Here is a 12,664-nt window from a genome sequence, read left to right as displayed (position 1 = left end):
GTAAACAGCAATAGATAAATGGAAGAATTGGTGCTATGTTGTAGCTGTTAACATAATGCCATTTTAAATTTCAGTCTCCTCTCAACTCTTACTTTTTCAGATTGATGAGTCCTAAACTTATCCTGACCTCACATGGCAGGCACCACTCTTATTCTCTCATTTCACATCATGAGTGCTTACTCTGTGTCAGACCCTAGGCTAGATCCATGTCTAGATCCTAGACAGGACAGTGAACAAAACAAAATCCTGTCTCTGTGGAGCTTTTATTCTGATCTGGTAGAAAGACAAATCTGTAATATAAAATAAGAATTATTATTTGAGACAGCGTCTGACTTTGTCTGCCAGGCTGGAGTGCAGTGGCACAATCTTGGCTCACTGCAACTTCTGCCTCCCGGGCTCAAACCATCCTTCCACCCCAGCCTCCTGAGTAGCTGGGACTAAGGCATATACCACCATGCCTGGCTAGTTTTTGTATATATTTTTGGTAAAGACAGGGTTTTGCCATGTTGCTCAGGCCAGTCTTGAACTCTTGGCCTCAAGGAATCCTCCCACCTTGGCCTCCCAAAGTGCTGGTATTACTGGTGTGAGCCACTGCGCCCGGCCCCAAGAATTATTAACTTACAACAAATTGCACAATAGTTTACATACATGTTGGGTAGTAATAAAGGGCTCTCATACTTATTTATCATTTGTTCTTTTCCAGAAACTAAAGGACTCCAGTTATTTAGCTTCTAGATTTACCTTTTAAATTTGGAGTAATAATATAATACTTCAGTTTGTATTTCCAGTTCCTAAATGCACTATCTTGCATCGTTAAAATGCCTTGTAGCCGGGCATGGTGGCTCATTCCTCTTATCCCAGCACTTTGGAAGGCCAAGGCAGAAGGATCACTTGAGCCCAAGAGTTTGAGACCAGCCTCGGCAACATAGTGAGGCTTCATCACTACAAAAAAATTTAAAAAATTAGCTGAGTGTGGTGGTGCACACCTGTAGTCCCAGCTACTTGGGAGGCTCAGGTGGGAGGACTGCCTGAACCCTGGAGGTGGAGGTTGCAATGAGCCAAAATCATACCACTTCACTCCAACCTGGGCAACAGAATGAGGCCCTGTCTCAAAAAAAAGAAAAAGAAAAAAAAAGAAAAGCTTGTGCCTCTTTTCTGATGGCTTATATAGACTAGTAAAATGTTTCTATAACCTTTCCTAATTACTTGGTTCTTCCCAATATCATGCTAAACCATTATCATGCTAAAACACTGCTTATATTATGTGAATCAATGGGGGAAAATACAATTTACAAAAATAGAAGCTGCAGCAACTTGTATTTTTAATTTATTAATTTATTTTTGAGCAGGGTCTTGCTCTGTTGTCCAGGCTGGAGGGAAGTGGTGTGATCACAGCTCACTGCAGCCTCGACCTCCCAGGCTCAAGCAATCCTCCCACCTCAGCCTTCCAAGGAGTTAGGACTACAGGCACACACCACCATGCCCTGCTAATTTTTTGTTACTGTTGTAGAGAGGGTCTTACTATGTTGCCCAGGCTGGTCTTAAACTCCTGGGCTTAAGCAGTCATCCTACCTTGGCCTCCCAAAGTGCTGGGATTACAGGTGTGAGCCAGGCCTGTTTTTATGATTATAAAGTTATAGGCTGGGCACAGTGACTCACGCCTGTAATAATCACTTGAGGTCAGGAGTTCGAGACCAGCCTGGCCAACATGGTGAAAACCCATCTCTATTAGAAATACAAGAATTAGCCAGGTGTGGTGGGGCGTGCCTGTAATCCCAACTACTCGGGAGGCTGAGGTGGGAGAATCGCTTGAACCCGGGAGGCGGAGGTTACAATGAGCTGAGATAGTGCCACTGCACTCCAGCCTGGGTGACAGAGTGAGACCCTGTCTCAGAAAAAAAAAAAAATATATATATATAGATATTCATGGTTAAAAAAAGCTAGAAAACGTACAATTAATAAATGAATAAAGAAATAAATGCCAGAATGTTTACTGATTATTCCTGGGTGGTGCAGATAAGTGTAATTACTTAATCACACACACATACAAATACACACACAGCATAAAAAAAAATGTTAATAGTCACACAAGAACATTTCCAGCACTGTATAAAGTTCTCTTGGACAGCACTTCACTACATTATACTGCCTCTCAGGACTAGGTTCTGTAGTAGGTACATTTAGTCTTTGTCCATGGGATTATAATTTCATTGACCAGACAGACACATAAAATGGCAAACAACCCAAGGCCAGTTAATAAGAGAGACCAGGCCGAGCACGATGGCTCACACCTATAATCCCAGCACTTTAGGAGGCCAAGGAGGGTGGATCACTTGAGCCCAGGAGTTTGAGACCACCCTGGGCAACATGATGAAACCCAATCTCTACAAAAAATACAAAAATTAGCTGGGCGTGGTGGTGCAAATCTGTAGTCCCAGATTACTCAGGAAGCTGAGGTGGGAGGATTGCTTGGGCCTGGGCGGTGGAGGTTGCAGTGAGTGGAGATTGTGCCACTGCATTCCAGCCTGGGTGACAAAGTGAGACCCTGCCTTAATAATAAGAACAGAGACCACAAATACTACCAAAGTTCAAAGAAATAAAGAGATAACTACAGGTTGATATGGAAAAGCCTTCATGAAGGAGGAAGATATTTACTTAATAACTCACTAAGGGATATGCATATGCTGCAGCAGGCACTGCACGGGCCTGAACTGAGCAAGACTTAGGGAGACCACAGTTTAACAGAGATAAACAATCCAACAGTCAGCCACCCTCCACCCCACATCTTTCATTAACTAGCTGTGTTACACAGGGACTCTGGTCCTTATGAAGAGGTGATCTCAGACTTCTAGTCTTGAAATGCTGTGATCCAAAGAGAAGAGGAAAAGAGAAAGGCACCAGCGAGTAAGGGAAGCAACAGAGAAAAGGTACGAAGTGGACAGCATGAGCTAGATATTCTCCTAGAACACAAAGCAGACCCAATGGTGACTTTGTGTTGAGGAAATACTCATTCAATCAACATGTTTATTGAGTGCCTATTATGTATCAGGCACTGTTTTAAGTGCCGGGAACACAGAAGTGCTCAAAATAGATAGAAATCCCTTCTTTGAAAGTCCCAGCATTCTAGAGGGGAAAGAAGTAACTTAAAAAATTAATAAGAGACCACACTGTATGTCAGATGAATAGTGCTATAGAGTAAAATGAGGCAGGAAGAACCATGGGCACTTTCAGGAGCTGCTATTCTAAATTAGGTGGTCAGGGAAGGCTCAGTAAGAAAAATCTGAGCAAACACCTGAAGAAGGTGAGGGGCTGATGGAAGCAGAGGTCCGAAACAAAGAGCAGCACATAGGTGGTGAAGCGGGAATATAAGAGACTAGGTTGGAAAAGTGAGGAAAAGCAGGTAAATCTTCTAAAAAGAACTCTAGGTCTCGGAGTCTGCAGATTTAGATTTCAATCAGAGAATCATGACCTCAGAATTGGAGAGAACTTTACAGTTCATTGAGTACAACAACCCATTAGATTATTATTACTGGTTTTGTTCTGTTTTTTTTGAGACAGAGTCTCGCTCTGTCACCCAGGCTGGAGTGCAGTGTGTGATCTCGGCTCACTGCAACCTCCGCCTCCTGGGTTCCTCTTCTGCCTCAGCTTCCTGGTAGATGGGATTACAGGCATGCGCCACCACACCCGGCTAATTTTTTGTATTTTTGGTAGTAGAGATGGGGTTTCGCCATGTAGGCCAGGTTGGTCTCGAACTCCCACCTTCAAGTGATCTGCCCGCCTTAGCCTCCCAAAGTGCTAGGATGACAGGCATCAGCCACCGTGCCCGGCCATATTATTATTTTTAATACACACAGGGTCTTGCTGTGTCACCCAGGCTGGAATGCAGTGGCACTATTCCAGCTCACTATAACCTCGAACTGTTGGGCTCAATCCTCTCACCCCAGTCTCCCAAGTAGCTAGGACTACAGGCACACACCATCATGCCTGGCTAATTTTTCTTATTTTTTTGTAGAGATGCTGGTCTTGCTATGTTGCCCAGGGTAGTCTCAAACTCTTGGCCTCAAGTGATCATCCTGCCTCAGCCTCCCAAAGCAGTGGAATTACAGGCATGAGCCACCACATCCAGTCCCCATTAGATTACTAAACCCATATTACTCCTCCCAGGTGACCATCTTGTCTTGGCTTGAACAATTTAGTGGATGTATCTATTTCCACATACCAAGACAGTCTGTCACCTGTGGATAGCCCTGCCTTAGGCTTTAACGTGGGCAGAAATCTGTTTGCTAGTAATATCTACTCTTTGGTCTTTTTAGGGGTACTTTGTATTCTACATACTTCAGACATTTGAAGATACCCACATCTTCTCCAAGATTTCTCTCCTCTTCAGGTTAAAGTTAGCTGATTATTTTAACTTTTTTTTTTTTTTTTTGAGACAGGGTCTTGCTCTGTCACCCAGACTGGCGTACAGTGGCACGATCACAGCTCACTGCAGCCTTGACCTCCCAAGCTCAAGTAATCTTCCCACCTCAGCCTCCCAAGTAGCTGGGACTACAGGCACATGCCACCATGCCCAGCTATTTATAATTTTTTAAGCTTTTTTTAGTAGAGACAGGTTCCCACTATGTTGCCCAGGCGTGTTGCAAACTCCTTAGCCCAATGGATCCGCCTGCCTTGGCCTCCCAGAGTGCTGGGATTACAGGCGTGAGCCACGACACCAGGCTTATTTTAACTCTTACATGACATGATCTCATGCCATGTAAAAGTTAAAGGTGTCTCAGCTGCAAGCCACCAAAACTGACTTTGGGTAACTTAAGTTATGAAAGACAGGAATGTATTGGAAGGATATGTAGTAGGACATAAAACCAAGGAAAAGCTGAAGACTCAGGTCGTTGAAAACAATAGCAGCTCTAGTGCCCAGATATTAGGAATTAGCCTGTGGTTGTGATGAAGGAGCTGCAACTGTTTACTGAACTTTTGTTACTATGTCATTCAACCTAAGATTCAAATTAAAGGAGGACAGCATCTATTTGCCTAACATCTGTTGGCCTGACCTGGGCCATGTGCCTACCACCTAGCTGGTCAGGGATGAACTGTTCTCCAAAGCAAAATTGAGCTGTTATCCCCAGAAGAACCTGGATTGGATGCTGGACAGGCCAAAACAACTTATGTCTACTAAATTTTCTCAAACTGTGATGCTTCAAATTCCACATGATCTAGATAACACCAGGGCACTGTCTGCACACACGCTGCATGACTGGGAAAGTGACCAAATGCGTGCCTGTTTCCTGCCGGACAGTGATGGTCACAAACATATTTGGTTATTCCTATGACAATCAAAGAAAATGTGTGCAAAATGCTTTGTAAACTCGAAGCTAACTGTAGTACTTAATACCGTAAATGCTTGTCACAGCCATTTTATATAGATTTTATTTAATCTCCAAAACTACTCTATTTCTTGATTATATGCTAAATTTAAAAAAACAAAAAACTATGAAGGTGGAGATTATGAGCATAAACTCTAGAGTCAGACTAAGTTCTAATCCTGACTCCACTCCACCAATCTTTAGCAAATTACTGTTTCTGTCACTGTTGTCTCACCTGTAAATGGGCATAATACTAGCAATACATAGGGTTGATGTGAGGATTGTGAGTTAATACAAATAAAATTCTTAGAACTGTGACTGGTATATATAGCAAACACCTAATACGTATTAGCTATTATGAGTAGCACTAATTATTCCATTTTTGCAGGTGAGAGAAATGAGGCATCAGACAGATAACTTGTAAGTTCTCAAAGTTTACAATGGTAAAGCCAGGCTGGGTGCAGTGGCATGCACCTGTAATCACAGCAACTCATGAGATTAAAGCAGGAGGACCTCTTGAGCCCAGGAGTTTGAGGTTTCACTGAGCTATGATCATGCCACTGCACTCCAACCTGGGCAACAGAGCAAAACCCTGTCAATCAATCAAGCAAGCAGACAAGCAAGGAAGCAAGCAGCAGAGCCGTAAGTTGAACTTCATTGTTGGTGCTCCGACTACCGTACTGTTTTCAAAAGACAAAAAAAAAAAAAAAAAAAAAAGTGGTAATTTGACTTTAACCCTATCCTCAAGTCACATAATTAAGGATATTTACAAATGAAACTCAAACACAAGAGAGGGAAAAGGGAAATGATCTGTTCTTTCATATCTTGTTTTTTTTTTTCCAGTTTTTTGAGACAGGGTCTCCCTTTGTCACCCAGGCTGGAGTGTGTGGTGTGTGGTGTGATCACAGCTCACTACAGCTTCAATCTCCTGAGCTCAAGTGATCCTCTTGCCTCAGCCTCCTGAGTAGGTGGGACCACAAGCACACGCCACCATATCTGGTTAATTTTTAGAAATTTTTTTGTAGAGGCAGGGTCTCACCATGTTGCCCAGGCTGGTCTTGACCTCCTGGGCTTCAGTGATCCTTCCACCTCAGCCTCCCAAAGTGCTGGGATTACAGACATAAGCCCAGCCTGTTTCATGTCTTTAGAGTGTTAGCTTGCAGGCTAACTAGATATCTAGAGAAGGGTGAGAAAAGTCACATAATTTTGTTGTAGTGAAAAAAAAAATTCTGTCTTAATTGGAAATTATACCCTTTCCAAGATAAGACTTTAGACACTGAATTGGGGGTGTCAATCTCTTTTTTTTTTTTGAGACAGAGTTTCACTCTTGTCACCCAGGCTGGAGTGCAATGACATGATCTCGGCTCACTGCAACCTATGCCTCCCGGGTTCAAGTGATTCTCCTGCCTCAGCCTCCTGAGTAGCTGGGATTACAGGCGCCTGCCACCACACCCAGCTAATTTTTGTATTTTTAGTGGAGGCAGGGTTTTACCATGTTGTCCAGACTAGTCTCAAACTCCTGACCTCAGGTGATCCGCCTACCTCGGCCTCCCAAAGCACTGGGATTACAGGCGTGAGCCACCACAACCGGCCTATCAATCTCATTTCTGATATCAGTTACTCTTGTTGATAAAGCTGTTTAATTATTCCAAAGCAGTTAACCTCCCAAAACAATTTACATCATTAGTAGAGAGAAAAACAAATACAAAACATGTATCACACTTAGAAAAAGCAGAAATATGTTTATCACTGCAAAAGAGGCATATATTAGAAGAGAAAGTTAATAGTTAACTGTGCCTACTGAAAAGAGGTGAATGTATCTCTCCTCATGTATAAATGGTGAGCATAAATTAGTAAGCCTAAATTTTCAAAAAGGGGAGGTGATTATATATGTAGCATTCAAACAATGGTGCTGTCAAAATCAGTTCATAAGCCACACTGAAAATCTAGCCTTGTTATTTCAGTCATATGCTACTACTGATAGTACTGGTACCATGTGTTTGAGGCAAGGTCTCATTCTCTTCCCCAGGCTGGAGTGCAGTGGTACAAACATGGCTCACTGCAACTTCGACCTCCTGAGCTGAGCCCAAGCAATCCTCCTGCCTCAGCCTCCTGAGTAGCTGGGACCACAAGTGCACATCACCATGACTGGCAATTTTATGTTTTTGGTCGAGATGGCATTTCGCTATGTTGCCCAGACCAGTCTTGAACTCCTAGGCTCAAGCAATCCTCTACCTTGGCCTCCCAAAGTGCTGGGATTACAGGCGTGAGCCGCCGTGCTGGGCCCCATTCAACAGATATTTATTGCTCACCTACCACTGTTCTAGGAGACGGGGGTGAGGTGGTGAACAACACAAAGCCCCTACTTTCATAGAGCTTACATTGCAGGCAAGTATTACAAAGAAGAAATTGTAGCTCAGTTACCAGATCTGTCAGACTCTAAAGCCTATACTGTATCTTTCAACCATGTCATCTCTCAGTGGATACAGCTTTTCCCTAAAAGTATATACCTAAGCACGCAGTCTTGACACTACAGTCTAGACCAATTTAAGCTTTCTCTCTGGTGGCAGTCCAGTGACATCTTCACAATAAAGTGTTCCTTCCCCAACTCTCAAACTATAAAAACCGCCCTATTGGCTGGGCATGGTGGCTCACACCTGTAATCCCAGCACTTTCGGAGGCCGAGGCAGGCGGACCACGAGGTCAGATCAAGACCATTCTGGCTAACACGGTGAAACCCCGTCTCTACTAAAAAAAATACAAAAAATTAGCCGGGCATGGTGGTGGGCGCCTGTAGTCCCAGCTGCTCAGGAGGCTGAGGCAGGAGAATGGCGTAAATAAACCCGGGAGGCAGAGCCTGCAGTGAGCCGAGATCACGCCACTGCACTCAAGCCTGGGCGACAGAGGGAGACTCCGTCTCAAAAAAAAAAAAATAAAATAAATAAAAATAAAAATAAATAAACCACCCTATCAGGCCAGGTGTGGTGGCTCACGCCTGTAATCCCAGCACTTTGGAAGGCCTAGGAGGGCGGATCACGAGGTCAAGAGATGGAGACCATCCTGGCCAACATGGTGAAACCTCGTCTCTACTAAAAATACAAAAATTAGCTGGGTGTGGTGGTGCGCGCCTGCAGTCCCAGCTACTCGGGAGGCTGAGGCAGGAGAACTGCTTGAACTCGGGAGGCGGAGGTTGCAGTGAGCCAAGATTGCCCCACTGCACTCTAGCCTGGTGACAGAGTGAGACTATGTCTCAAAAAAACAAAAACAAAAAAAAACACAACTGCCCTATCAGTGGGAAACATACATTGACATGTATAAACTACCCTCTCTCATTAATCTCTAAACCACCTGAGGGCAAGATCCATGTCTTAGCCGTCTTTATAAGTCTAGAAGATGATATACACAGTAGATATTCAATAAATCGTTGAGAGGAATTCATGAGAGTAGTTTCAACAGAGTTGAGGGTAGAAGTCAGACTGCAATGAAGGAAGGAGTAAATGGAAGAGAAGAATGTAGACTCTGCTTCTTAAGGACAAGTCTAGAAAGGAAAAGCAGGAGAAATGGTAGTAATTTGAAGGGAAATATGATCACAGGAAAGTTTCATATATTTTTAAGAATGAGAAAGACTTGAACACAGTTGTTGATAAGGTAGTACAGCACAGACAAAAGAGCAGAGTTTAGAGTCAGGTAGACTTAAATTCTGGCCCTGTCACTTACAGTGACCTGTGACAACTAGTGTCTGGTAAGTAGAAGGCATCCAATAAGTGGTTTCAATGATTATTACTACAGGTAGAAGTGGTGTTCTAACCCCTCCCACATATCTTGGGCTCCAGTCTAGATTCCCTAAGTCTGTGTATAATATGTGATGGCAAAGAAACAGGATCTTTTTTGCTTCTGTAACACTCATTGTGCTATTCCCATTTCCTTGTGACAGTCTGCATGAGCTCATGAATGGCTGCTGTGGAAAATTACTGACGTCACCAGCTGAATAACAGGCTATCTGGAGAGTAAGCAGATGAAACTGATGTTAAATTATCAAATGTACAAGATTTTGGGCTCCTGCCAAAACCTTCATTGAGAACTAAGAAGAGAAAAACTGAAAACACACAGAGCTTTTTTTAAGCTTCTGAGCCAGCAGGCTGTTCCTACATCCACTCCAGGCATAGAAAGATGGCTGTAAAATAAAAGAGATGATTATCTCCTCCCTTCCCTTCTCAATATTTCACCCTAATGTCGGGTTCATTTCTGTGAGGTTCTACCCTAGTTCACTTTTCTATCAACCTAACATGTTTTCAAATTCACGAGGTATGCGTTTTTATACTGAAGCAATTGTTTGTTTACAGCCTTTTAATGTTCTGGTCATGGGTTATGTTAACCTATTACCCATATCTGATCAACAGACACCTCACCCTCTCCCCTCCCAGACCACACGCCTCCACGCTTAAAAAGGGACAGGGAGTGCCAGGCACGGTGGCTCACGCCTGTAATCCCAGCACTTTGGGAGGCCGAGGCGGGAAGATCACGAGGTCAGGAGGTCGAGACCATCCTGGCTAACACAGTGAAACCCCGTCTCTACTAAAAATACAAAAAATTATCCGGGTGTGGTGGCGGGCGCCTGTAGTCCCAGCTACTCGGGAGGCTGAGGCAGGAGAATGGCGTGAACCTGGGAGGCGGAGCTTGCAGTGAGCCGAGATCGGGCCACTGCACTCCAGCCTGGGAAACAGAGCGAGACTCCGTCTCAAAAAAAAAAAAAAAAAAAAAGGGGGGGGGGGGACAGGGAGAAGAACTAAAGCTCAGGCTACTATGATAATTAGGGATTAAAAAGCTACATTCACTTAGGATTATCAAAAGCCAGGAAAGATATCTATAGAATTACAAATTAATCGGGCCTGGCGCAGTGGCTCACGCCTGTAATCCCAGCACTTTGGGAGGCCCGAGACGGGCGGATCACCTGTGGTCAGGAGTTCAAGACCAGCCTGGCCAACATGGCGAAAAACCCCGTCTCTACTAAAAATACAAAAATTAGCCGGGCGTGGTGGCGGGCGCCTGTAATTCCAGCTACTCGGTAGGCTGAGGCAGGAGAATCACTTGAATCCGGGAGGCGGAGCTTGCAGTGAGCCGAGATCCCGCCACTGCACTCCAGCCCGGGCAAGAGCGAAACTCCCGTCTTAAAAAGAAATAGAAAAGAAAAGAAAAGAAAAAAAGAATTACAAATTAATCACCAAGAACAGAAATAGTGTAAAAACAACGATGTAATTCAATTGTTTAGAGTGCAGAGATAATTGGAACTAAAAGAGACGAGCAAGAAAAGCGGGAAACATATGTACCTATAAACCTAATCACAAACCTATCACAAACCTGTCACAAAAACTACGAGTAAACGAGTCGAAGTTGAAAATGCAGTTTTTGTGAATCAGAGTCTGATTTGACTTGAATTTACTAAGAAAGAATAAGAAAGGTGTAGAATATTCCAGGACATCTCTATCCCACCACAAAACAAAAAAGAGCCATCAACCCACCACAAACGTGCAGCGCGAGACTGGAAGATACACCAGTCACCCAGTCACTGAAAACAACCTTTGAAACATCTTTATTTTTCTTTCCAAATAAAAAAGAGCCTAGGTCAGTAAACTAAGTATGAGAATAATTTTCAAAATTCCAGTCCTAACCACACCGGATGATTCTGGCTAACGTATGCCTCAGTTTCCCCCGTGCTAAAATGCAAACACACCGGTGTTCCGAGTCTCGGCCTGGATCCGAGCCCGGGTTCTGCACCTGGATCTGAATCTTAAAGCCGCAAGTTAAACCTGGGGAGGAGTCTGCAGCTGTCCCGGTGCCAGAGCCAGCCAGGCTCTTTTTAAGAAGCCCCCCGCCTCAGGCGCGGTTTTTGTAAAACCGCTCCCGGCTGCCAGCGCGGTGGATTCCGGCTGGCGCCCCGAACACCTGAGGTGGCCTCGGCCGTCCAGGGGCGGCCGGCCCGGAGGACGCAGCCGACCTCCCCGCCCCGCCGCGTCCCCGGCCCCCATTCCAACGGCGACGCGAGCAAGGTCGGCCCGGCGGCTCTCCGGCCCGAGGCAGTGCTTCTCTCGTGGGCGCCTTCGGCCCATACGACCCTCGGTCGGACAGTCCGACCACAGCCGCCCCGCAGCCCCCGCCTGAGGGGAACTTGTAGGCGCCGGTGAGTCTCCGCTGACTCCCGCCCCGCACTCACCTGCCCCACGGGCCACCTCAGCGCCAATCCGGGTCGGGTTAGCAGCTTCCCCACTCGCACCCAGTCAGCGCTCAGCGGCGCCTAAGCGCACGCGTGGCGGGGCGTGGCATGGGCGGCCGCGGGTCATGCTGGGGGCTGTAGTCGTTCCCGCCCACTAGGCGGGGCGCCTCCAGGGGCTTTGCGCCCCCATCCCAAGGCCAGCATGCATAGCGATGATTTCTTCGTCTGCACCGCAGCCTGAGAAGCTTGGGACAGTATGGTGTGGACCAGCAGTCAGGGTGGGAGATAGACGCTGCAAATAACTTGCTAATTTTTTTTTTTTTTTTTTTTTTTTTGAGATGGAGTCTCGCTCTGTCACCCAGGCTGAAGTGCAGTGGCGTGATCTCGGCTCACTGCAACCTCCACCTCCCAGGTTCAATCAGTTCTCTGCCTCAGCCTCCCGAGTAGCTGGGATTACAGGCGCCCGCCACCACGCCCAGCTAATTTTTTTGTATTTTTAGTACAGTATTTTTAGTAGAGACGGGGGTTTCACCATGTTGGCCAGGCTGGTCTCGAACTCCTGACCTCAGATGATCTGCCCGCTTCAGCCTCCCAAAGTGCTGGGATTACAGGCGTGAGCCACGGCGCCAGGCCGGAAAACTAAATTTTCTGAGTACCTTCTGTGTCAGATCCTATGCTGTGCAATTCCCATCTCACCAACCCTCACATCCACCTAGGCTTCGTATCACCTTTCTATGGACTCCTAACCCTCGTGCTTCCACTAAAGCTATGTTTACAAACATCAGGCTCTCCTGGTTCTTAAATGAAACTGAGCATCAGCCAGGGAAAGAGGGCATTAAGTGTCCAGGTGTCTGACTTCAGCTGAGCAGACATTTCATCAGTTGTCCCAAGTTCTGCCCAGAACCTGACATCTGGGTAGTTCTGATGCTGGAGTCCGTGTGAATTTAAACCCATCTTAAAGAAAATACAACAGCCTGGGTTAACAGAGTGAGACCCTGTCTCTACAAAAAACAACAAAAAATGAACCACGTGTGGTTGTGTGTGCCATAGTCCCAGCTACTCGAGAGGCTGAAAGGATCGCTTGAGCCCA

General features: G+C 45.5%; 1 protein-coding gene across 12 annotated transcripts in view; it reads right to left on the bottom strand.

Annotated features, from left to right (window-relative positions):
- The window catches only part of SGSM3 (small G protein signaling modulator 3), a 39,524-nt gene extending 27,815 nt beyond the window's left edge, over positions 1 to 11,709 (bottom strand). For all 12 annotated transcript variants that reach the window (XR_004068351.3, XR_010133145.1, XM_063704795.1 and 9 more), the window contains exon 1: positions 11,575 to 11,709. The gene's annotated coding sequence lies outside the window, so the exon portion shown is untranslated. The remainder of the gene's footprint in view (positions 1 to 11,574) is intronic.
- Between the last annotated feature and the right edge of the window lie 955 nt (positions 11,710 to 12,664).

Source organism: Gorilla gorilla, chromosome 23 (genome assembly GCF_029281585.2).
Source record: "Gorilla gorilla gorilla isolate KB3781 chromosome 23, NHGRI_mGorGor1-v2.1_pri, whole genome shotgun sequence".
NCBI classification, from domain to species: Eukaryota; Metazoa; Chordata; class Mammalia; order Primates; family Hominidae; genus Gorilla; species Gorilla gorilla.
This window is presented reverse-complemented; position numbering and strand designations above follow the sequence as displayed.